Source organism: Rutidosis leptorrhynchoides, chromosome 10 (assembly GCF_046630445.1).
Source record: "Rutidosis leptorrhynchoides isolate AG116_Rl617_1_P2 chromosome 10, CSIRO_AGI_Rlap_v1, whole genome shotgun sequence".
In the NCBI taxonomy this organism is placed as follows: domain Eukaryota; kingdom Viridiplantae; phylum Streptophyta; class Magnoliopsida; order Asterales; family Asteraceae; genus Rutidosis; species Rutidosis leptorrhynchoides.
The window spans coordinates 323,721,647-323,748,255 of NC_092342.1; positions in this window are offsets into that span (position 1 = coordinate 323,721,647).

A 26,609-nucleotide genomic window follows, 5' to 3' on the forward strand; every position below is an offset into this window, starting at 1 on the left:
TTTCGAGTGAAAATCTTACTTGAACTTGTTTTTCGTGTCATGATTCTGCTTCAAGAACTTTCAAGCCATCCAAGGATCCTTTGAAGCTAGATCCATTTTTTTCATTTCCAGTAGCTTTATCCAGAAAACTTGAGGTAGTAACGATATTCATAACATCATTCGATTCATACATATAAAGCTATCTTATTCGAAGGTTTAAACTTGTAATCACTAAAACATAGTTTAGTTAATTCTAAACTTGTTCGCAAACAAAAGTTAATCCTTCTAAATTGACTTTTAAAATCAACTAAACATATGTTCTATATCTATATGATATGCTAACTTAATGATTTAAAACCTGAAAACACGAAGAACACTGTAAAACCGGACATACGCCGTCGTAGTAACACCACGGGCTGTTTTGGGTTAGTTAATTAAAATCTATGATAAACTTTGATTTAAAAGTTGTTCTTCTGGGAAAATGATTTTTCTTATGAACATGAAACTATATCCAAAAATCATGGTTAAACTTAAAGTGAAAGTATGTTTTCTAAAATGGTCATCTAGACGTCGTTCTTTCGACTGAAATGACTACCTTTATAAAAATGACTTGTAACTTATATTTCTGACTATAAACCTATACTTTTTATGTTTATATTCATAAAATAGAGTTCAATATGAAACCATAGCAATTTGATTCACTCAAAACGGATTTAAAATGAAGAAGTTATGGGTAAAACAAGATTGGATAATTTTTCTTGTTGTAGCAACGTGAAAATTGGTAACAAATCTATATTAATCATATCCTAGCTAACTTATATTATATTATACATGTATTCTAATATATTATGTAATCTTGGGATACCATAGACACGTATGCAAATGTTTTGACATATCATATCGACCCATGTGTATATATTATTTGGAACAACCATAGACACTCTATATGCAGTAATGTGGGAGTTAGCTATACAGGGTTGAGGTTGATTCCAAAAATATATATACTTTGAGTTGTGATCTAGCCTGAGACGTGTATAAACTGGGTCGTGGATTGATTCAAGATAATATATATCAATTTTTTTCTGTACATCTAACGTTGGACAACTAGTTGTAGGTTACTAACGGGGACAGCTGACTTAATAAACTTAAAACATCAAAATGTATTAAAAGTGTTGTAAATATATTTTGAATATACTTTGATATATATGCACATATTTGTTATAGGTTCGTGAATCGACCAGTGGCCAAGTATTACTTCCCAACGAAGTAAAAATCTGTGAAAGTGAGTTATAGTCCCACTTTTAAAATCTAATATTTTTGGGATGAGAATACATGCAGGTTTTATAAATGATTTACAAAATAGACACAAGTACGTGAAACTACATTCTATGGTTGAATTATCGAAATCGAATATGCCCCTTTTTATTAGTCTGGTAATCTAAGAATTTGGAAACCGATCTCAAAATTGACGCGAATCCTAAAGATAGATCTATCGGGCCCAACAAGCCCCATCCAAAGTACCGGATGCTTTAGTACTTCAAAATTTATATCATATCCGAAGGGTGTCCCGGAATGATGGGGATATTCTTATATATGCATCTTGTTAATGTCGGTTACCAGGTGTTCACCATATGAATGAATTTTATCTCTATGTATGGGATGTATATTGAAATATGAAATCTTGTGGTCTATTATTATGATTTGATAATATATAGGTTAAACCTATAACTCACCAACATTTTTGTTGACATTTTAAGCATGTTTATTCTCAGGTGATTATTAAGAGCTTCCGCTGTCGCATACTTAAATAAGGACGAGATTTGGAGTCCATGCTTGTATGATATTGTGTAAAAACTGCATTCAAGAAACTTTTTTCGTTGTAACATATTTGTATTGTAAACCATTATGTAATGGTCGTATGTAAACAGAATATTTTAGATTATCATTATTTGATAATCTACGTAAAGCTTTTTAAACCTTTATTGATGAAATAAAGGTTATGGTTTGTTTTAAAATGAATGCAGTCTTTGAAAAACGTCTCATATAGAGGTCAAAACCTCGCAACGAAATCAATTAATATGGAACGTTTTTAGTCAATAAGAACGGGACATTTCACGATCGGCACGAGACGTCCATCAGGAGTGCGTCGGCACCAATGGTTATGCTCGTTACGGAACAGACCTTCCCCAAGATCCGTGAGAATCACAGCACCACCGGGATGGTGCTGTGGCTCCGGAGGTCCTGGGGCATGTGGAGCTGGAATCTCCGGGGGGTCCTCGGCTCCGTCTAAGGAAATCACTAGGCTGGACGCATGGCTACTAGCTACAGAGGATGTAGCGCCGGAGTTGCTGGAAGGTGTAGATGACGGGATCGAGTCAGCAACAACGGTAGGTGAGGTGGCCGATGAGTCCGAACTGCTCTCCAAAATGATAGCAGGTGGAATATCCGACATCTGAACAAGGAAAAATAACTTTTTCCATGTCAGTAAGTCATAAAGCAAGCACGTATTAGGCAAAATAACTACGACAGTCTAGATCATGTATAGTAGTAAGTAGCATGGCAATAACGACAAGTATCATGCAATCAAAAATAGGTAATAGCATGCAGAAGTGAAAGCGAGTAATAGTATACGGCATATAGCAGTAAAAGTAAGCAGCAGCATGCAGCAAGTTCCGCAGAAACAAGTAAACTAGCAAGTTGTAGATTAGTCCTATTAGTAAATCCTACTCGGGTCGGTCCAGACTCACTAATGCAACCTAATTCCCTACAACCAATGCTCTGATACCAAATGTGACTCCCCGTACTAAATCAACATGTACGGACCATCAACAACAGGATCATTACAAGGTCAAACACTATATGCGTTTTCAAAACAGGTTTGCATTCATGATTAAAGGTGACGTCATAACCAACGTCAAATGTTTTACAACCAAAAGTATGCTTCTATGAATAGAAGCAAAGTTAATAGTACGTGACCCTTAGGTCGTTACAAATCATTGTTTCAAAAGTAATATAGTTTGAATGCAAATAAACGTTTCATGCGGTGACAACTCTAGTAAGCGCAGCGGAGTCTACAAGGCATGACTAGTACAACAGCGGAAGCAAGCAACCTTAAGCACCTGAGAAAAACATGCTTAAAACGTCAACACGAATGTTGGTGAGCTATAGTTTAAGTATAACAGTAATGTAAGGTAGGCCACGAGATTTCAGTGCTACAAAGAGCGTTTCAAAACAGTATGTAAAGTATATGTTTAACTGTGGGCACTTGGTAACTAACTTAACGTTAATAACCCCCTGAAAGTACACTTGGCGAGTGCGTATGTTTACGAAGTATTAAACACCCGTTAAATGCTAGCACAACTATCCCGAGTGGGGATGTCAAACCCTATGGATCCATATCTAAGATTCGCGTTCACCAGCTTAAAAACCAATGACTAAACATTACCGAGCTAAAGGGAATGTTTATGCCGTTGTATAACCCACACATATATAAAGTTTAAGTACTCTTGCCTAGTATGTAAAATTTAAAATGCGCATGTATTCTCAGTTCCCAAAATAGTTAAAGTAAAAAGGGATGCTATAACTCACAGTGGTAAAGTAGTAGTAAAGTTGATTCGGGAAAAGTAAGCAAATATGTAGGTCCGGAAAGTCCTCAACCTAAGTCAAAAGTTACTAAGCCAGTAAATCGTCCCAATAGGTTTAAATGTACGTAAATTAGGTCTTAAGCATCATCATCATTCATCATCAAACAAAAAGTGTAAAGTAAGTTTCATTCAAGAAAAGAGTTTAAAACAAAGGCTGACTTCGATCAGTCACCACAGCCTATATACCTATTGAAATGAGGTGAGACCAGTGGCCATGGCTCCGTATATGAGTCCTTTAGTTGCTGTAAAAATTCCAGAACCAAACTCGTCTTCGTTTGACCGTGGCAACGGTTTAAGTGCGAGTAGGTCAGAATTTTCAGCACAACGTTAAAATAACATAGTGACGTTCGGAGGGCCATAGATCCTAAACCGTAACTCGGGTTAAGACGAGTCTTAAATGAGAAATTATCTACTCAAACAGAGATAACTGAAAATCAACTTTTTAGTAGCCCAGGTGGTCTGATCAGTTCCAGAAAATAGTAGCTTTAGTGTTCCGGTGGGTTCTTGGTGCTCGATGAAGATCACGGTTCTCATCCTTGATGCATATAGCTTCAAGTGTACAACTCGTTGATGTGTTTGCATCATCTTAACCAAGGTTTGACCATCATAACAATTTTGTAAGTCTAAGACATGTAGCACAACTCATTTAAGTGTTGCAAGTAGTTAGATGAACCAAAGTTACATCAAAATCTTAGATCCGACACATACATGAACTCTAAAACTAATATTAACCAAGTTTGACTATCATGACACTAGTGTAAGTCTAAGATATGTAGCACAACTCACTTAAGAGTTGTATGAAGTTTGATGAACTAAAGTTACATCAAGATCTTAGATCCAACACATACAAAAGTTATACATGTAATATTAAGCTACAAACTTGAAAGTAAACTTATATAATCAAGATCTTAAGTTGTAGAACATAGTTCTTAGTTAGATCTTGAAGATCCTAGACCCAAAAGTCTAGATCTAACATAAGTGTACAAAGTTATAATTAAAAAGTTTACTTACATGTTCTTGAACTTACAAAGTAGTTTCAAGAAATATGAGATCAAGATTAACTAGTAATGCTTGACCAAATTAACAACATTACAACTTTAAATAAATGAAATGAAGAAATAAACTAGATCTATAAGTATTATGTTTATATTTGCTTCATACTTGAGAAGATTCAAACTAAAGTTTAGATCTTAAGAATTCAAGTCTACAAAACATAAACATAAAGAAGATTATAAAACTTATGAACTTTTAGTCTTGAAAACACTTAAATGTAGAACTACAAACTAACAAGTTTGAGTTCTTGTTCTTGGTTCTTCATCAAACAAAGAGTGAAGAAATAAGATTCATGGAGATGCAAACTAACAAGTTTGATCTCTAACAACAAACAACAAACAATATTCAAGTAACAATTCAAGTTAAAGATGATGATACATGGATGATATTTTCGGTTTTGTTCAAGAAAGAAAAGAAGAAATGAAGCATTTTACTTACAAGAAAACAGAGAAAAGTTGAGAGAGAGTTGTGAGTAAATTGTGTGTGTGAAGGAATGAAGTGAGATACTAGTACATATGTAACAAAGTTTGAAAAAAAAAGAACTCCTCCTTTCTACATCTTGGCCGATGGTTTGAGGCCTTAAAGAGGAGGTCAACAAGTAACTTTCTTGCATGGGAAGGATGGGAAAAGCTAGAATAAGTAATGAGGTTAAAAGTATGGAAAAGAATGCATGCATGCTTGTAAGGTTTTGTCTCTTCATTAGGCTAATTAATCCAAGCTTATGTTTAATGTAATACTAGCATAATCCATGGGCTTACAAGTCCATTAAAAGTGTAGGGTGGGCTTACTAGTCCATGAAATAAAAGTCCAAGCCCAAGTACAAGTAAGTATGCAATTTAAATAAATAAAGTCCAAGTAATTAACTACTAACCTTAGTTAATTAAAATGATTAATAATAAATAATCATAAATGTAAATAATATTCAAAAATATTATTCGTGAAAAGTACACGTGTCACAAAGACTAGTCGGGCCATGGAAAGTTAAATACGGTAACAAGTAAATGTACAAAAGTACATTTATTAAAGCATAAGTATTAATAATAAATATTAATAATAAACGTTGGAAAATTCCGGGTTGTTACACACTCTATCAGATCTACGTATGGGTGGTGGCTGTAGGTCAGTTTCTCTTTCAACTGCAGGCTCGTCGACCTCTTGAGGAGAATCGGTTCCAATATCAGTTTCCATGTCGGTTGATTCTTGAATTTCTTCAAGGTCAATTTTGCTCCCACTGGTTCCTTTTGATATGAGATCCTTTTCAAGGAAGACTCCCCTTATGGACACAAAGACTTTGTTCTCAGTAGGGTTGTAAAACAAATATCCAAAAGAATCAGTCGGGTAACCAACAAATAAACACTTTTTGGATCTGGGTTCAAGTTTATCTTGAGCTTCACGACGAACGTAAGCCTCACAACCCCAGATTCTTAGATATGAGAGAGACACAGTTTTATCATGCCATATCTCATAAGGTGTTTTAGAAACTTTCTTGGTTGGGATGAGGTTAAGGATCATTGCGGCAGTTTGTAGGGCATAGCCCCAAAAACTGATTGGAAGCTTTGTGCGGCTCATCATGGATCGAACCATATGAAGTAATGTTCGATTCCTCCTTTCAGCCACACTATTATGTTGTGGTGTTCTAGGAGGAGCTAATTGTGAGATTATGCCATAACCCGTAGATGATCACGAAATTCATCATTGAGATATTCACCACCTCTATCAGATCGGAGAATCTTAATTCTTTTGTTCAGTTGATTTTCTACTTCATTTTGGTATGCCTTGAACACTCCCAAAGTTTCAGACTTTTGTTTAATTAAATAAACATAACCATATCTACCGAAGTCATCAGTAAATGTAACGAAGTATCGTTCCTGGTGTCTAGTAGGCGATCTGAATGGACCACACACATCAGTGTGTACCAACTCCAACAGATCATTACCCCTTTCACAGTTTCCTGTGAAAGGTGCTTTTGTCATTTTTCCTAACAAGCAAGATTCACATTCGTCATATGATGTAACATTAAATGATTCTAAAATTCCATCTGACTGAAGTTTTGCTATGCGTTTCTTGTTTATATGGCCTAAATGACAATGCCATAGATACGTTTTATCCAAAAAGTATTTGGATGAATCAACATTGTAGATTGAACTATCATTTAGCTTTGCTGTGGTTTCTAAGATGCCTTTACAAGGACTAGCCTTGAAATAAAACATCCCATTTTTGTGAACAAGTATTGATCCATTATCAAAACTAAAATCAAAACCATCATTAAATAAAACATCAAAAGATATAATGTTTCTTGCCATTTCGGCACTGTATCAAACATTAGATAAAACAATACATAGACCAGAATCAAAAGAAAGCTTGTATTCTCTAATCATGTTAACAGAGGCAACGTTCTTATTCCCCATGATTAGATTGAGCTCTCCGGTCTTCAGCTTCCTACTTCTTGTGAGTCCCTGCACATTTGTACAAATGTGAGTACCACATCCTGTGTCCAATACCCAGGAATTAGAAATAGTAGTATTGTTTAGTTCAATCATGAACAAACCTGAAGGTACGGTGACTCCCTTAGCCCGTAGTTCATTAAGTTCCTTCAAGTACTTGGTACAATTGCGCCTCCAATGTCCTTTCTCCCCACAATGAAAGCATATTGCTTCTTCAGGAGACTTGGTTTGCGGGATCTTTGATGTAGAAGAGTTAGCAATGCCCTTAGGTTTAGGTTTGAAGTTGGACGTGCCAACCTTACCCTTGTTCTTGCCCTTTGTTTTGTTTTTCTTCTTCTTGATCCCACCTTCACGAATGGATAGAACAGTAGTTGCGGGTTTAGCTTTGGCCATGTTAGCCTCAGCGGTTTTCAACATGCCATGGAGCTCCATGATTGTTTTCTCCATATTGTTCATATTATAGTTCATAATGAATCCTTCATATGCACTAGTCAGCGAGTTCAGGATAAAATCCGTTGCAAGCTCCTGACTTATGGAAAAACCAAGGTGCTCCAGTCGGTCTATGTACCCTTTCATTTGTAGTACATGGACACTAACGTTACTTCCCGTTGCCATTTTACAAGATACGAGAGCTTTCACGGTGCCAAACCTTTCTTGCTTTGCTTGTTGTTGGAACATGTCTTTGAGTTGGTTAAGCATGTCATACGACCCTAAGCTCTCCATGCCCTTTTGGAGCTCCGGAGACATGGTCGCCAACATCAAGCATGCTACCTCATTAGACTCGGAACGACGTTTTTCAAAATCATCCCTAGCCGCTTGAGTAGCTCTCGATTCGGGTTCTGCTGGTAAGGGTTCCTCAATTGCCCTGATCTTTCCTTCCATCCTAAGAGCAATTCTTAGGTTGCGAAGCCAGTCCATGTAGTTCTAGCCCGTAAGCTTATCCTTTTCGAGGAGCCCTTTAAGGCAGAAATTAGTGATTGATGACGGAGTAGGATTTGTGTTTGTTGCAGACATCTATCATATTTTTAAAGTAAGTTGTATTAGTTAGTTTGATATGTTTAATCCTTGTTAAGATAATTACCCAAGTGTGTTCAATATTCAAACAATTATAATTAACAAGGTTAAGATCCATATTTCACTTATGGTAACGACGGGTTTACCGCGGATCGCCAATCATAAGCTATTTAGGTAGGTAACTATATTACCAATTTCATCCATTATGAAATTCTTAGGTTCTGCAGGATTTAGTGATAATCAATTATTTCACTTGGCATGTTTAATCCCTTCTACACTAATCCTTCCTCGTGGCGAGTTTGCCGTGAACCACGATTTCAGATTGTAAACCGTCCGTGATAGATACACGTGAAATCCGGCCCAAGACTCTCGGGTATCGCGAAATTCACCTCACCCTTCCCAACACCCAACTAAAGTCCGGCCCAAGACTCTCAGGTATCGCGAACTCTAACAGGCAGAAGGTTCGGATGTGTGTACTACTCATGGGTAGCGTAAAGTTTACATTAAAAACGGGGTTTTGTTTTCTTTTAGCAAAAGTAGTTTATTCCATTTTAAAACATTTGCTAATTATGTATTGTGTGTTGCATTTGTTAAACTAATTTTAACCAAACCATTTTAAGTGATTATTGTATTTTGTTTCTATACTAATTTTCTAGCTAGCATGGCATAGACAAATAAGAACACAATAATAATCATGACACGCAATTATCGGTAGTATGCCTCGAGTCCTATGCATTTTTTCGGTGAGCCAACACACGGAAAAACATGGTCAACTAGGGACATAACCTTGTGTGAGAATTGGCTCCCACTAAGACCGCCATCTCCATTATATGCTCGGATGGGCCGCCTTGTGAACATCGTCTTCTTGATTCCAATCTTGGTTGCATTATCTTACAAAATAACTATTCTATTTTCTATACTAGTACAAATACAATATAAATAGAAAGACGACATGCAAGTCGTTTAATAAATTATTACATTTATCCCAAATAAATAATAAGCACGACATGCAAGCCGTTTAATAAATTATTACATTCATCCCGAATAAATAATAAATTAAATCATACAACCAAACATCAACACAAGGGTCTTATTGAGGCAAATACTACCGATTTCATACAACAATCACATACATAACAAATGGAGTGTCAAATATCCATTTTCATGAAACATGTTTCGATAAGGATTGATTTAAACACTTAATGGCACACAAAATAATCAATCCTTGTTTACATAACTTATGTATGTATGTAAACCCACTTCATATTTGTAAGTATGATTTTCATGCCAAAACCATCCAAACAAACATATTAAGTGAATCAAAATATGTTGGAGATTTATTCACTTTTTAACAAGGCATAAAGTCTAAAATTAACAATTTTAATTTTCTCATTTCATGTAAAACATGAATATAATTTATGTACTTTATTTTTCTAAACATTGAATCTTTAATAGTCAACAACAAAGCTACTATTAAAATTTTCGGATTTTGGACAGATTCATACATCAACTTTAAATGGTCATATCTTACCCATTTCTAATCCGTTTTCGATGATTTTTTTTTCAAATTTAAGTTCTTTCAGTTAGCTTTCAAATGCAATTGGCTTCATACGAAAATATTGAGTTTAAAGCCTCAAAATAGTCCATCAAAGACAGACTGTTCAAGCTGGAAAAAAAACTGTAAAAAATGAGATTAACCATTTAACATTTTGCCAAAACCCAAGATTCAAATGTTATTTAGGAAACATAAATACACAAATCATGATAATAGTTGTGCATGTTTGTTATGCATAATTATCTCCAAGAATCATGCACAACACACTCATCAAAACCGATTATCATAGAGTACATTAGTTTGCTAAAACTTGTACAAGATGGCTCAGATACCACTGTTGGAGTATGATACAAATTCAAAGCGAGCGGAAGCATTTTTAAAACTTTACAAAATCATACTCTTCCACGGATCATTGTACAAAACTTTGGCAAACAAAACAAATTAACGAAACCGAACAAGAGAAGATTAGAATACAACCTTTGTAGCCTTTTGAAGATCGAATTTGAAAACCCAAAGAAGAGTTCTTCTAAACGGTAGATACCCAAAGTTCCAACCTTGCTTCGATCTATACCTTCTACTTAACGGATATTTTCTTCTTCGTTATTTCCACCAAAAACCGAACCCAATTATAGATTCCAAGTATTTTTGGTTACTTGAAAATAAGAAAGAAAAATAGCATTTTTGTATGTATGTTTTTGTATCTTTTTCATTACTTTTCAAATACCAAGACTTGGTATTATATATTACATAATTGATACAATTAATACATCTAGTATAAATGTAATAAATAAAGATTTGAAAAGATTTGCAAAATCAAATCTTTATATAAAATAAGATTTACAAAATCAAATCATATTTTATAAATCAAATCAAATCTTATATCTTATATAAAATATGATTTACAAAATCTAATCAAATCTCTACATATTTAGATTTGTAAGTATATGTATACACATAAAAAAACTTACTTAATTTATTAAACCATTAACTAATGATTAATAAATTAATTTCCGATTAGAAGGTATATCAAACAATTTTACGATTGGCCTTTGTGTGTGACCGAATAGGATAAGTGGACTTTTATTATTTAATGTCATGGGCATATCTTCGGAATATATGTACCACGGTCAAACCACGGTCGAACTGTAGCCAACCCGAGAACATATTTCCAACAAAAAGTTGATGCACAACTATGATATTCAGAGATCTTGTTGTTTATGTGTGCTCGTTGATTATCTACTAGTGTCTTTTGATGTTACTTATTTCTTTTATAAATATAATTGCAAGGCCAATCTATATCGTAGTTAAACTATTCATCATCTTAATCTTTCACATAAGCGTCACATCAACACAAATATACTATAATAACTCATAACTAAACACTCCTTATAATGGCTAAAACAATACTCCTCTTTATATACAATGTACACGCAATATTGCATCAAATACAAACAATTATAAGTGAATGGACCCCACTATATCTAAGAGCTCTCGCCAAATTCATGGTGAAAGCGGGTAACTAACGCGGATAACTAAGCCATGCCTATGGTCCATTACGGATAACTACAGGAAACTAGCGGGTAATGACGGATAATGAAACCATAGGGAGTGGTCTAAGGATGTTACTACGTTCAAATTCATGAGTTGTAGACCTATTTTTCCAGTTTTTCCTTGTTGGCATTTCTTTAATCGATGATCATTGGTTCATGTTATTTCTAAAATATTATTTTTTGAACTCAAAATTGAGTTTCACATTTACACATATTGTGGTGAATTTTGTACTAGTGTATTATCATATATATTTGTCAATTGTCAATGTTTATCATCTATATATTTGGTACTTAAAGTTCAAATGTTTAGTTAAATGCAAGTACGAGGTCTGGTATCTAAATACTAGTATAAGTTTAGCATTTAAAACATAAATTTTCTACATAAAGTGTTTTGGGCGTTTGATTTGATAAGCTATTTTGACTCGTTAAAGTTTCATAAGCTCATTCAACGTGAAATGATGAAGCTACTTTTCGAGATAGTCAAGTCGAATGTGAGTTTCTATAGTTTAACACGATTAATTAATCGAGTACATATTTTTGTTCGAGCTTAACTTGAATTCAAAATGTCTCAAACTTGAGCTAAAGTAGTTCGTTAAGTATTTTATTGGTTCACATCTATATGTGAGATATGTAAAATGTATAGTTTCTTTTTATTCTTTTCTTATTTGGTCGAATATAATATGATCCAAGTTAGTAGTGTAGACTGTAGTATACGCTATTCCTCTTTTACTAATTACTCCGTATAATATTTATCAGGTTAATAATTCCTTAAAACATATATAATTACTAGTGAAATGACTTGTGGAACCACAAGTTTGTTTAAACGAAATAGTTTAATGATATGCTTTAGGTATTAAGTGAACGTAAATGCTAAAGTCATTTAGTTTAATAAACCGTGGAACCACGGAGTCCAACTAAGAAACTCGTCAGCTGAACATTTCATCGAACACCTAAAATGCATATTAAACAATCCGCATCCAATCATAAGACATAATATTGATTGTTATTTTATTTTAAAAGTATAAATTAAAATATAAATTTAGAATTGGTTTCTTTCTGCCTAGCTTTTATACCTTCTCGCACTCAATTTAAAATAATTAATTAAAATAATTCAAAGTTATTTAATTTTAATAATTAAATAATTATTAATAATAATTATTAATTAATAAGATTTAATTATAATTCAAAATTATTTATATTAATGACATTACTCATCATGCTTATTTGTTTTTTGATTTTTTATTAATAAAATAATTAGTCTAATAATAACATCATCATTATAAGAGTTTAATCGAAAGTATAGATGTTATTATCTATTAGATTCTTCTTCACTAAAAATGAAAAAAAAAAACAAAAACTATCGAATAATCTATAAGGTCTTGTGGGAAGTTCTCTATGAATATAATTGTCATATATGGATGACTGTATGTAATAATCAATGAATGATTAATGTTGTTAACCTTTTATACTAAATAAAAAGTATGAATGATGAATAACAAAATTGAATACGTTACTCTAAAATACAAATTAATTATTATCTATATCTATCTATCTATATAGTCATATAAAGCTCTAATATAATGATGTTATCATTAAGCTAATTACCTTTTATTTTTCATAATAATGATGTCATAATTACATATTAATTTAATTAAAAAAATAATACCAAATCTTTTATAAAAGGGAATACTAATCTCTCCTAAATTGTAATTTTAATTTTCAAAAAAAAAATTAAAAGACATTTATTATTACTAATAATTATTATTATTATTAAAAATATAAATACTCAACTTTGAGCGAACTTTATTATTATTATTTACTTTTAATATAATAATTATAATTACAATTATTATATTATTAATATTCAAATTGGATTCTTTTTACGAAATTAATTACGTTACATATGTATGTGCGAAAATACATGTCTCTATATATTTGTAAAAACAACGACAAGTTTCTTATTCAAAATAGTCATTAAAATAAATGACCTTAGCATTTGCAATCACTTAATAGCTAAAGCATGTCATTAAATTATTTCGTTTAAACAAACACGTTATTTCACGGGTCATTTCACTAGTTTGTAAGTAACATTCTCTTCGTTAATCTCTTGTACTAAATTACCTGGAGGTGGACCAACGTCTAATGAACTGTGCGAAACTAAAACATCCATGAGCCCATTATCCACCCCCGTGGATACAACTGGTACCGTATCAGTGACATTCAAAGGAGTAACCAGTTTAGAAACAGAAAAAGATTCATGCAAAGGTGATTTTTCCAAAACCGAAGCTTTCCCAAGACTACCAAATTGTAACCTGTGACGACCCGAGAATTTCCGACCAAATTTAAACTTTATCTTTATATTAATCCGACACGATAAGCAAAGTTTGTTAAGTTAAGTCTCAAGGATTTGAAACTATATTCATACATTCATTTAACCTCGACCAAATTCCAATGATTCACTAACCATTATAGGAACTGATATGTTTATATATGTATATGTATATGTATATATATATATATATATATATATATATATATATATATATATATATTATAACTTGAAAACGTTACGCGTTAAATTATTTTTCTAAACGAAATAAAAATAAACTTTGAAATATAAAAAGTTTTGAAAAACTAAATGTTATATTAGTAAATAAAGATTTTGAATACAAACTTATATTTCTAAATATGTATATATAAATATCTATATATTTTAACTTAGTCATAAAACATCCCGATTTAAAATAAAATATTTTAACAAACAACGAGCCATTGATTTATGGAAGCAAATGACCACAACACTAAATTATATAAGTTACAATTTTTATAAAGTAATTTGTTGATGAGAAAGTCAAATTATTATTAAGGGTACACGTCGCGTAACATAAAAGGCTAGTTTTCTAAACGTACGAAAGTGCGCTCGAAAAACCGAAAGTGGTACATGAGTCGAGTGACAACGTACGAGTCATTTGAACAAAAATTACATTTTTACTACGCACGTAAATATAATATAATATATAATTAATTCTAAAGATTAAATATATTATATATTAATATACTTAAAAACGTGCGTGTCGGCAAAGAAAAACAAAATGTGAGCTGGATTCTTTGTTCATACGAGTGCATTGTAGTGACCCGAACTTTTCCATGTTTATATATATTAATTGAGATTGATATTTACATGATTAAATGTTTCCAATATGTTAAGCAATCAAACTTGTTAAGACTTGATTAATTGAAATATGTTTCATATAGACAATTGACCACCCAAGTTGACCGGTGATTCACGAACGTTAAAACTTGTAAAAACTATATGATGACATATATATGGATATATATATATAGTTAACATGATACTATGATAAGTAAACATATCATTAAGTATATTAACAATGAACTACATATGTAAAAACAAGACTACTAACTTAATGATTTTTAAACGAGACATATATGTAACGATTATCGTTGTAAAGACATTTAATGTATATATATCATATTAAGAGATATTCATACATGATAATATCATGATAATATAATAATTTAAAATCTCATTTGATATTATAAACATTGGGTTAACAACATTTAACAAGATCGTTAACCTAAAGGTTTCAAAACAACACTTACATGTAACGACTAACGATGACTTAACGACTCAGTTAAAATGTATATACATGTAGTGTTTTAATATGTATTTATACACTTTTGAAAGACTTCAATACACTTATCAAAATACTTCTACTTAACAAAAATGCTTACAATTACATCCTCGTTCAGTTTCATCAACAATTCTACTCGTATGCACCCGTATTCGTACTCGTACAATACACAGCTTTTAGATGTATGTACTATTGGTATATACACTCCAATGATCAGCTCTTAGCAGCCCATGTGAGTCACCTAACACATGTGGGAACCATCATTTGGCAACTAGCATGAAATATCTCATAAAATTACAAAAATATGAGTAATCATTCATGACTTATTTACATGAAAACAAAATTACATATCCTTTATATCTAATCCATACACCAACGACCAAAAACACCTACAAACACTTTAATTCTTCAATTTTCTTCATCTAATTGATCTCTCTCAAGTTCTATCTTCAAGTTCTAAGTGTTCTTCATATATTCTACAAGTTCTAGTTACATAAAATCAAGAATACTTTCAAGTTTGCTAGCTCGCTTCCAATCTTGTAAGGTGATCATCCAACCTCAAGAAATCTTTGTTTCTTACAGTAGGTTATCATTCTAATACAAGGTAATAATCATATTCAAACTTTGGTTCAATTTCTATAACTATAACAATCTTATTTCAAGTGATGATCTTACTTGAACTTGTTTTTGTGTCATGATCCTACTTCAAGAACTTTCAAGCCATCCAAGATCCTTTGAAGCTAGATCATTTCTTGTCACTTCCAGTAGGTTTACCTACTAAACTTGAGGTAGTAATGATTTTCATAACATCATTCGATTCATATATATAAAACTATCTTATTCGAAGGTTTAAACTCGTAATCACTAGAACATAGTTTAGTTAATTCTAAACTTGTTCACAAACAAAAGTTAATCCTTCTAACTTGACTTTTAAAATTAACTACACACATGTTCTATATCTATATGATATGCTAACTTAATGATTTAAAACCTGGAAACACGAAAAACACCGTAAAACCGGATTTACGCCGTCGTAGTAACACCACGGGCTGTTTTGGGTTAGTTAATTAAAAACTATGATAAACTTTGATTTAAAAGTTGTTATTCTGAGAAAATGATTTTTATTATGAACATGAAACTATATCCAAAAATTATGGTTAAACTCAAAGTGGAAGTATGTTTTCTAAAATGGTCATCTAGACGTCGTTCTTTCGACTGAAATGACTACCTTTACAAAAACGACTTGTAACTTATTTCTCTGACTATAAACCTATACTTTTCTGTTTAGATTCATAAAATAGAGTTCAATATGAAACCATAGCAATTTGATTCACTCAAAACGGATTTAAAATGAAGAAGTTATGGGTAAAACAAGATTGGATAATTTTTCTCATTTTAGCTACGTGAAAATTGGTAACAAATCTATTCCAACCATAACTTAATCAACTTGTATTGTATATTATGTAATCTTGAGATACCATAGACACGTATACAATGTTTCGACCTATCATGTCGACACATCTATATATATTTCGGAACAACCATAGACACTCTATATGTGAATGTTGGAGTTAGCTATACAGGGTTGAGGTTGATTCCAAAATATATATAGTTTGAGTTGTGATCAATACTGAGATACGTATACACTGGGTCGTGGATTGATTCAAGATAATATTTATCGATTTATTTCTGTACATCTAACTGTGAACAACTAGTTGTAGGTTACTAACGAGGACAGCTGACTTAATAAACTTAAAACATCAAAATATATTAAAAGTGTTGTAAATATATTTTGAACATACTTTGATATATATGTATATATTGTTATAGGTTCGTGAATCAACCAGTGGCCAAGTCTTACTTCCCGACGAAGTAAAAATCTGTGAAAGTGAGTTATAGTCCCACTTTTAAAATCTAATATTTTTGGGATGAGAATACATGCAGGTTTTATAAATGATTTACAAAATAGACACAAGTACGTGAAACTACATTCTATGGTTGAATTATCGAAATCGAATATGCCCCTTTTTATTAAGTCTGGTAATCTAAGAATTAGGGAACAGACACCCTAATTGACGCGAATCCTAAAGATAGATCTATTGGGCCTAACAAACCCCATCCAAAGTACCGGATGCTTTAGTACTTCGAAATTTATATCATATCCGAAGGGTGTCCCGGAATGATGGGGATATTCTTATATATGCATCTTGTTAATGTCGGTTACCAGGTGTTCATCATATGAATGATTTTTATCTCTATGTATGGGATGTGTATTGAAATATGAAATCTTGTGGTCTATTATTATGATTTGATATATATAGGTTAAACCTATAACTCACCAACATTTTTGTTGACGTTTTAAGCATGTTTATTCTCAGGTGATTATTAAGAGCTTCCGCTGTCGCATACTTAAATAAGGACGAGATTTGGAGTCCATGCTTGTATGATATTGTGTAAAAACTGCATTCAAGAAACTTATTTTGTTGTAACATATTTGTATTGTAAACCATTATGTAATGGTCTTGTGTATACAGGATATTTTAGATTATCATTATTTGATAATCTACGTAAAGCTTTTTAAACCTTTATTGATGAAATAAAGGTTATGGTTTGTTTTAAAATGAATGCAGTCTTTGAAAAACGTCTCATATAGAGGTCAAAACCTCGCAACGAAATCAATTAATATGGAACGTTTTTAATCAATAAGAACGGGACATTTCAGTTGGTATCCGAGCGTTGGTCTTAGAGAACCAGAATTTTGCATTAGTGTGACTTATCGAGTTTGTTAGGATGCATTAGTGAGTCTGGACTTCGACCGTGTTTACTTGAAAAATGATTGTTTAACAAATTTTGTTGGAAACTATATATTTTTTACATGTGAATATTATGTGATATATTAATCTCTTAACGCGTTTGATATTATGTGATAGATGTCTACCTCTAGAACAAGTCCCATTGACTCACCTAATAATAATGAAGAGTCAAATGTAAATTGGAATGATTCGTGGACTGATTCACAAGTTCCCGAAGAGGAACTGGAAGAAGAGTCGGAACCGGAAGAAGAATCGGAACCGGAAGAAGAATCGGAACCGGATGAAGAAATTGAACCGGTGGGGGAAATAATAAAACGGTTAAGTAAAAAAAAATCCTCAACCAATCGACCAAGGTTAATTATGGTCAATGGTGTTTCCGCCAAGGAAGCAAAATATTGGGAGGATTACCAATTCTCCGATGAATCGGATTCCGACGAGAATTCCGATGATGTTATAGAAATTACCCCAACTGAATTTAAAAAGGCAAAAGAAAATAATAAGGGAAAGGGCATAAAAATAGAGAAATCTAATTCCAACCCCGATGAACTTTATATGTATCGTCAACCCCCGAAGTCCTTAAGTTGTAACAATGACTCGGGAACCTCTAAACCACCAGGTTTTTCTAAACCAATGTGGAAAACGACGGCTCGTATTGGGGGAACATCATATATCCCTAGAAACTTGGCAAAACGAACCAAAACCGAAGAAGAAGAAACAAGCGAGTCGGAATAAGATAGTTGTATTCGTGTGGTGTAATATATGTAATATAGTGTGCTTATGCTTTATGATATATGTAAAAATTGCTTGTATTAATAAGTATTTTTTTTATGAATCTAACTCTTGTCTATTTTATAGTATAAAAACACAAAATGGATAGACAACCCAATATTTTAAGAGACCTACCCGGAGACATGATTGATGAAATCTTGTCTAGAGTCGGTCAGAATTCTTCGGCACAACTATTTAAGGCGAGATCAGTTTGTAAGACATTCGAAGAACGTTCCAAGAATGCCTTGGTTTATAAAAGGCTTTCGTTCGAAAGATGGGGGATATCACATTGGGAAATCCATAAGTTACGATGTGTTTACTTTGACGCATATATTGCGGGGAACCCAAATGCTATTTTACGCAATGGGTTAAGAAATTATTTTGACTCAATATATCCGAATATTGGACTTCGTGATTTAGAAAAAGCGGCTAACATGTAACATAAAGAAGCATGTTATGCTTACAGATTAGTAATGTTCGCTTCTCACCAAAGTGAGAACAAGAACATCGGGCTACAACTATTAAACAAAACTTTTCCACAAGTGACGGAGTCGGTAATTGGGGTAAGAAATGAGGTTTTTAGATTGTTACGGGACTGTTGGACATTACGTAACCCTCGTCCCTTTGACGACGTTACAACACGCTGTCTTATCAACGGCCATAACGGTTATGTTCCACAAGACCAAGGATGGGAAGTAATCCTAGTAAAACCAGAATGCATGACTTGTTTCTGGACGTATGAATTACGTGTCTTTATTGCCTTTGCTGAACGACTTGTGTACTAGCTAGAATTATCTTCACAACCATCTTGTATCAAATTTATTATGTGCTATATTTCATGCTATATGTAAAATAAGCGGTATTGTAAGTTTGTAAAATATTGTGTAAAAGTTTGAACGCGAAATATTATTATAATCAGTTTTTCATATAGAATTGTAGTAGTTGAATTGTATATTAGCTACTAAGTATGAACTTAACGGGTAGGTACTACCCGAATTTAAACTTATAAAATGCTAATATGAAGAAAAAGCTTTTATAAATGAGTTCATATTATGCTACGATATACTATTAACTACTCTTAATATTCTGTATGATTAACTTGTTCCATTTGACTATTTTGAAGGAAATGGCACCGACTACTCGACACACCGTGAATATGAATGAAGAGGAATTCCGTACTTTTCTAGCTTCAAACATAGCCGCAGTACAGGCTGCGCTACATACCAACAGTAACCTTGGATCTAGCAGTACAGGAAATCGTGTAGGATGCACCTACAAAGAATTCACTGCCTGCAAACCTTTGGAATTTGATGGAACCGAAGGACCGATCGGATTGAAACGGTGGACCGAGAAGGTCGAATCGGTGTTTGCCATAAGTAAGTGTACTGAAGAGGACAAAGTAAAGTATGCTACGCATACCTTCACAGGTTCTGCGTTAACATGGTGGAATACCTATCTAGAGCAAGTGGGACAAGACGATGCGTACGCACTACCGTGGTCAGCATTCAAGCACTTGATGAACGAGAAGTACCGTCCCAGAACCGAGGTCAATAAGCTCAAGACAGAACTTAGAGGGTTACGAACCCAAGGATTTGATATTACCACGTACGAAAGACGATTCACAGAATTGTGCCTATTGTGTCCGGGAGCATTCGAAGATGAGGAAGAGAAGATCGACGCGTTTGTGAAAGGATTACCGGAAAGAATCCAAGAAGATATAAGTTCACACGAGCCCGCCTCCATACAACAAGCATGTAGAATGGCTCACAAACTAGTGAACCAGATTGAAGAAAGAATTAAAGAACAGACTGCTGAAGAGGCCAGTGTGAAGCAAGTCAAAAGAAAGTGGGAGGAAAACGGTGATAAGAATCACCAATACAACAACAACAGCAATTACAACAATAATCGCAACAATTATCCCAACAATCGCAACATCAATCGCAACTACAACAAACGGCCCAACAACAACAACAACAACAACAACAACAACAACAACAGCAACTACAACAATCATCCCAACAACAATAATAACCGTAACAACAACAACAACAATCAGAAGCAGCTATGCCAAAGGTGTGAAAAGTATCACTCGGGGTTCTGCACTAAATTTTGCAACAAGTGTAAAAGAAATGGTCATAGCGCGGCGAAGTGTGAGGTCTACGGACCAGGGGTTAATAGAACGAAAGGAACAAATGGTGTTGGAACGAGTAATGGCGGAGCAAGTAGTGTCGGAGCAAGTTATGCCAATGTAGTTTGTTATAAATGTGGAAAACCGGGCCACATTATTAGAAATTGCCCGAACCAGGAGAACACGAATGGACAAGGCCGTGGAAGAGTTTTCAATATTAATGCGGCAGAGGCACAGGAAGACCCGGAGCTTGTTACGGGTACGTTTCTTATTGACAATAAATCTGCTTACGTTTTATTTGATTCGGGTGCGGATAGAAGCTATATGAGTAGAGATTTTTGTGCTAAATTAAGTTGTCCATTGACGCCTTTGGATAGTAAATTTTTACTCGAATTAGCAAATGGTAAATTAATTTCAGCAGATAATATATGTCGGAATCGAGAAATTAAACTGGTTAGCGAAACATTTAAGATTGATTTGATACCAGTAGAGTTAGGGAGTTTTGATGTGATAATCGGTATGGACTGGTTGAAAGAAGTGAAAGCAGAGATCGTTTGTTACAAAAATGCAATTCGCATTATACGAGAAAAAGGAAAACCCTTAATGGTGTACGGAGAAAAGGGCAACACGAAGCTACATCTTATTAGTAATTTGAAGGCACAAAAACTAATAAGAAAAGGTTGCTATGCTGTTCTAGCACACGTCGAGAAAGTACAAACTGAAGAAAAGAGCATCAATGATGTTCCCGTCGCAAAAGAATTTCCCGATGTATTTCCGAAAGAATTACCGGGATTACCCCCACATCGATCCGTTGAATTTCAAATAGATCTTGTACCAGGAGCTGCACCAATAGCTCGTGCTCCTTACAGACTTGCACCCAGCGAGATGAAAGAACTGCAAAGCCAATTACAAGAACTTTTAGAGCGTGGTTTCATTCGACCAAGCACATCACCGTAGGGAGCTCCTGTTTTGTTTGTCAAGAAGAAAGATGGTACATTCAGGTTGTGTATCGACTACCGAGAGTTGAACAAACTTACCATCAAGAACCGCTACCCACTACCGAGAATCGACGACTTATTTGATTAACTACAAGGCTCGTCTGTTTATTCAAAGATTGACTTACGTTCCGGGTATCATCAAATGCGGGTGAAAGAAGATGATATTCCAAAAACTGCTTTTAGGACGCGTTATGGTCATTACGAGTTTATGGTTATGCCGTTTGGATTGACTAACGCACCAGCTGTGTTCATGGACCTTATGAACCGAGTGTGTGGGCCATATCTTGACAAGTTTGTCATTGTTTTCATCGATGACATACTTATTTACTCAAAGAATGATCAAGAGCACGAAGAACATTTGAGAAAAGTGCTAGAAGTATTGAGGAAAGAAAAACTGTACGCTAAGTTTTTAAAGTGTGCATTTTGGTTGGAAGAAGTTCAATTCCTCGGTCACATAGTGAACAAAGAAGGTATCCAGGTGGACCCGACAAAGATCGAAACCGTTGAAAAGTGGAAAACCCCAAAAACTCCGAAGCATATACGTCAATTTTTAGGATTGGCTGGTTACTACAGAAGATTCATCCAAGATTTCTCCAAAATAGCAAAACCCTTGGCTGTATTAACGCATAAAGGGAAGAAATTTGAATGGAAGGATGAACAAGAGAAGGCGTTTCAATTATTGAAGAAAAAGCTAACTACGGCACCTATATTGTCATTGCCTGAAGGGAATGATGATTTTGTGATTTATTGTGACGCATCAAAGCAAGGTCTCGGCTGTGTATTAATGCAACGGACGAAGGTGATTGCTTATGCGTCTAGACAATTGAAGATTCACGAGCAAAATTATACGACGCATGATTTGGAATTAGGCGCGGTTGTTTTTGCATTAAAGACTTGGAGGCACTACTTATATGGGGTCAAAAGTATTATATATACCGACCACAAAAGTCTTCAACACATATTTAATCAGAAACAACTGAATATGAGGCAGCGTAGGTGGATTGAATTATTGAATGATTACGACTTTGAGATTCGTTACCACCCGAGGAAGGCAAATGTGGTAGCCGATGTCTTGAGCAGGAAGGACAGAGAACCCATTCGAGTAAAATCTATGAATATAATGATTCATAATAACCTTACTACTCAAATAAAGGAGGCGCAACAAGGAGTTTTAAAAGAGGGAAATTTAAAGGATGAAATACCCAAAGGATCGGAGAAGCATCTTAATATTCAGGAAGACGGAACCCGGTATAGGGCTGAAAGGATTTGGGTACCAAAATTTGGAGATATGAGAGAAATGGTACTTAGAGAAGCTCATAAAACCAGATACTCAATACATCCTGGAACGGGGAAGATGTACAAGGATCTCAAGAAACATTTTTGGTGGCCGGGAATGAAAGCCGATGTTGCTAAATATGTAGGAGAATGTTTGACGTGTTCTAAGGTCAAAGCTGAGCATCAGAAACCATCAGGTCTACTTCAACAACCCGAAATCCCGGAATGGAAATGGGAAAACATTACCATGGATTTCATCACTAAATTGCCAAGGACTGCAAGTGGTTTTGATACTATTTGGGTAATAGTTGATCGTCTCACCAAATCATCACACTTCCTGCCAATAAGAGAAGATGACAAGATGGAGAAGTTAGCACGACTGTATTTGAAGGAAGTCGTCTCCAGACATGGAATACCAATCTCTATTATCTCTGATAGGGATGGCAGATTTATTTCAAGATTCTGGCAGACATTACAGCAAGCATTAGGAACTCGTCTAGACATGAGTACTGCCTATCATCCACAAACCGATGGGCAGAGCAAAAGGACGATACAAACACTTGAAGACATGCTACGAGCATGTGTTATTGATTTCGGAAACAGTTGGGATCGACATCTACCGTTAGCAAAATTTTCCTACAACAACAGCTACCATTCAAGCATTGAGATGGCGCCGTTTGAAGCACTTTATGGTAGAAAGTGCAGGTCTCCGATTTGTTGGAGTGAAGTGGGGGATAGACAGATTACGGGTCCGGAGATTATACAAGAAACTACCGAGAAGATCATCCAAATTCAACAACGGTTGAAAACCGCCCAAAGTCGACAAAAGAGCTACGCTGACATTAAAAGAAAAGATATAGAATTTGAAATTGGAGAGATGGTCATGCTTAAAGTTGCACCTTGGAAAGGCGTTGTTCGATTTGGTAAACGAGGGAAATTAAATCCAAGGTATATTGGACCATTCAAGATTATTGATCGTGTCGGACCAGTAGCTTACCGACTTGAGTTACCTCAACAACTCGCGGCTGTACATAACACTTTCCACGTCTTGAATTTGAAGAAATGTTTTGCTAAAGAAGAACTCACTATTCCGTTAGATGAAATTCAAATCAACGAAAAACTTCAATTCATCGAAGAACCCGTCGAAATAATGGATCGTGAGGTTAAAAGACTTAAGCAAAACAAGATACCAATTGTTAAGGTTCGATGGAATGCTCGTAGAGGACCCGAGTTCACCTGGGAGCGTGAAGATCAGATGAAGAAGAAATACCCTCATCTATTTCCAGAAGATTCGTCAACACCTTCAACAGCTTAAAATTTCGGGACGAAATTTATTTAACGGGTAGGTACTGTAGTGACCCGAACTTTTCCATGTTTATATATATTAATTGAGATTGATATTTACATGATTAAATGTTTCCAATATGTTAAGCAATCAAACTTGTTAAGACTTGATTAATTGAAATATGTTTCATATAGACAATTGACCACCCAAGTTGACCGGTGATTCACGAACGTTAAAACTTGTAAAAACTATATGATGACATATATATGGATATATATATATAGTTAACATGATACTATGATAAGTAAACATATCATTAAGTATATTAACAATGAACTACATATGTAAAAACAAGACTACTAACTTAATGATTTTTAAACGAGACATATATGTAACGATTATCGTTGTAAAGACATTTAATGTATATATATCATATTAAGAGATATTCATACATGATAATATCATGATAATATAATAATTTAAAATCTCATTTGATATTATAAACATTGGGTTAACAACATTTAACAAGATCGTTAACCTAAAGGTTTCAAAACAACACTTACATGTAACGACTAACGATGACTTAACGACTCAGTTAAAATGTATATACATGTAGTGTTTTAATATGTATTTATACACTTTTGAAAGACTTCAATACACTTATCAAAATACTTCTACTTAACAAAAATGCTTACAATTACATCCTCGTTCAGTTTCATCAACAATTCTACTCGTATGCACCCGTATTCGTACTCGTACAATACACAGCTTTTAGATGTATGTACTATTGGTATATACACTCCAATGATCAGCTCTTAGCAGCCCATGTGAGTCACCTAACACATGTGGGAACCATCATTTGGCAACTAGCATGAAATATCTCATAAAATTACAAAAAAATGAGTAATCATTCATGACTTATTTACATGAAAACAAAATTACATATCCTTTATATCTAATCCATACACCAAAGACCAAAAACACCTACAAACACTTTCATTCTTCAATTTTCTTCATCTAATTGATCTCTCTCAAGTTCTATCTTCAAATTCTAAGTGTTCTTCATATATTCTACAAGTTCTAGTTACATAAAATCAAGAATACTTTCAAGTTTGCTAGCTCGCTTCCAATCTTGTAAGGTGATCATCTAACCTCAAGAAATCTTTGTTTCTTACAGTAGGTTATCATTCTAATACAAGGTAATAATCATATTCAAACTTTGGTTCAATTTCTATAACTATAACAATCTTATTTCAAGTGATGATCTTACTTGAACTTGTTTTTGTGTCATGATCCTACTTCAAGAACTTTCAAGCCATCCAAGATCCTTTGAAGCTAGATCATTTCTTGTCACTTCCAGTAGTTTTACCTACTAAACTTGAGGTAGTAATGATGTTCATAACATCATTCGATTCATATATATAAAACTATCTTATTCGAAGGTTTAAACTCGTAATCACTAGAACATAGTTTAGTTAATTCTAAACTTGTTCGCAAACAAAAGTTAATCCTTCTAAATTGACTTTTAAAATTAACTACACATATGTTCTATATCTATATGATATGCTAACTTAATGATTTAAAACCTGGAAACACGAAAAACACCGTAAAACCGGATTTACGCCGTCGTAGTAACACCGCGGGCTGTTTTGGGTTAGTTAATTAAAAACTATGATAAACTTTGATTTAAAAGTTGTTATTCTGAGAAAATGATTTTTATTATGAACATGAAACTATATCCAAAAATTATGGTTAAACTCAAAGTGGAAGTATGTTTTCTAAAATGGTCATCTAGACGTCGTTCTTTCGACTGAAATGACTACCTTTACAAAAATGACTTGTAACTTATTTCTCTGACTATAAACCTATACTTTTCTGTTTAGATTCATAAAATAGAGTTCAATATGAAACCATAGCAATTTGATTCACTCAAAACGGATTTAAAATGAAGAAGTTATGGGTAAAACAAGATTGGATAATTTTTCTCATTTTAGCTACGTGAAAATTGGTAACAAATCTATTCCAACCATAACTTAATCAACTTGTATTGTATATTATGTAATCTTGAGATACCATAGACACATATACAATGTTTCGACCTATCATGTCGACACATCTATATATATTTCGGAACAACCATAGACACTCTATATGTGAATGTTGGAGTTAGCTATACAGGGTTGAGGTTGATTCCAAAATATATATAGTTTGAGTTGTGATCAATACTGAGATACGTATACACTGGGTCGTGGATTGATTCAAGATAATATTTATCGATTTATTTCTGTACATCTAACTGTGGACAACTAGTTGTAGGTTACTAACGAGGACAGCTGACTTAATAAACTTAAAACATCAAAATATATTAAAAGTGTTGTAAATATATTTTGAACATACTTTGATATATATGTATATATTGTTATAGGTTCGTGAATCAACCAGTGGCC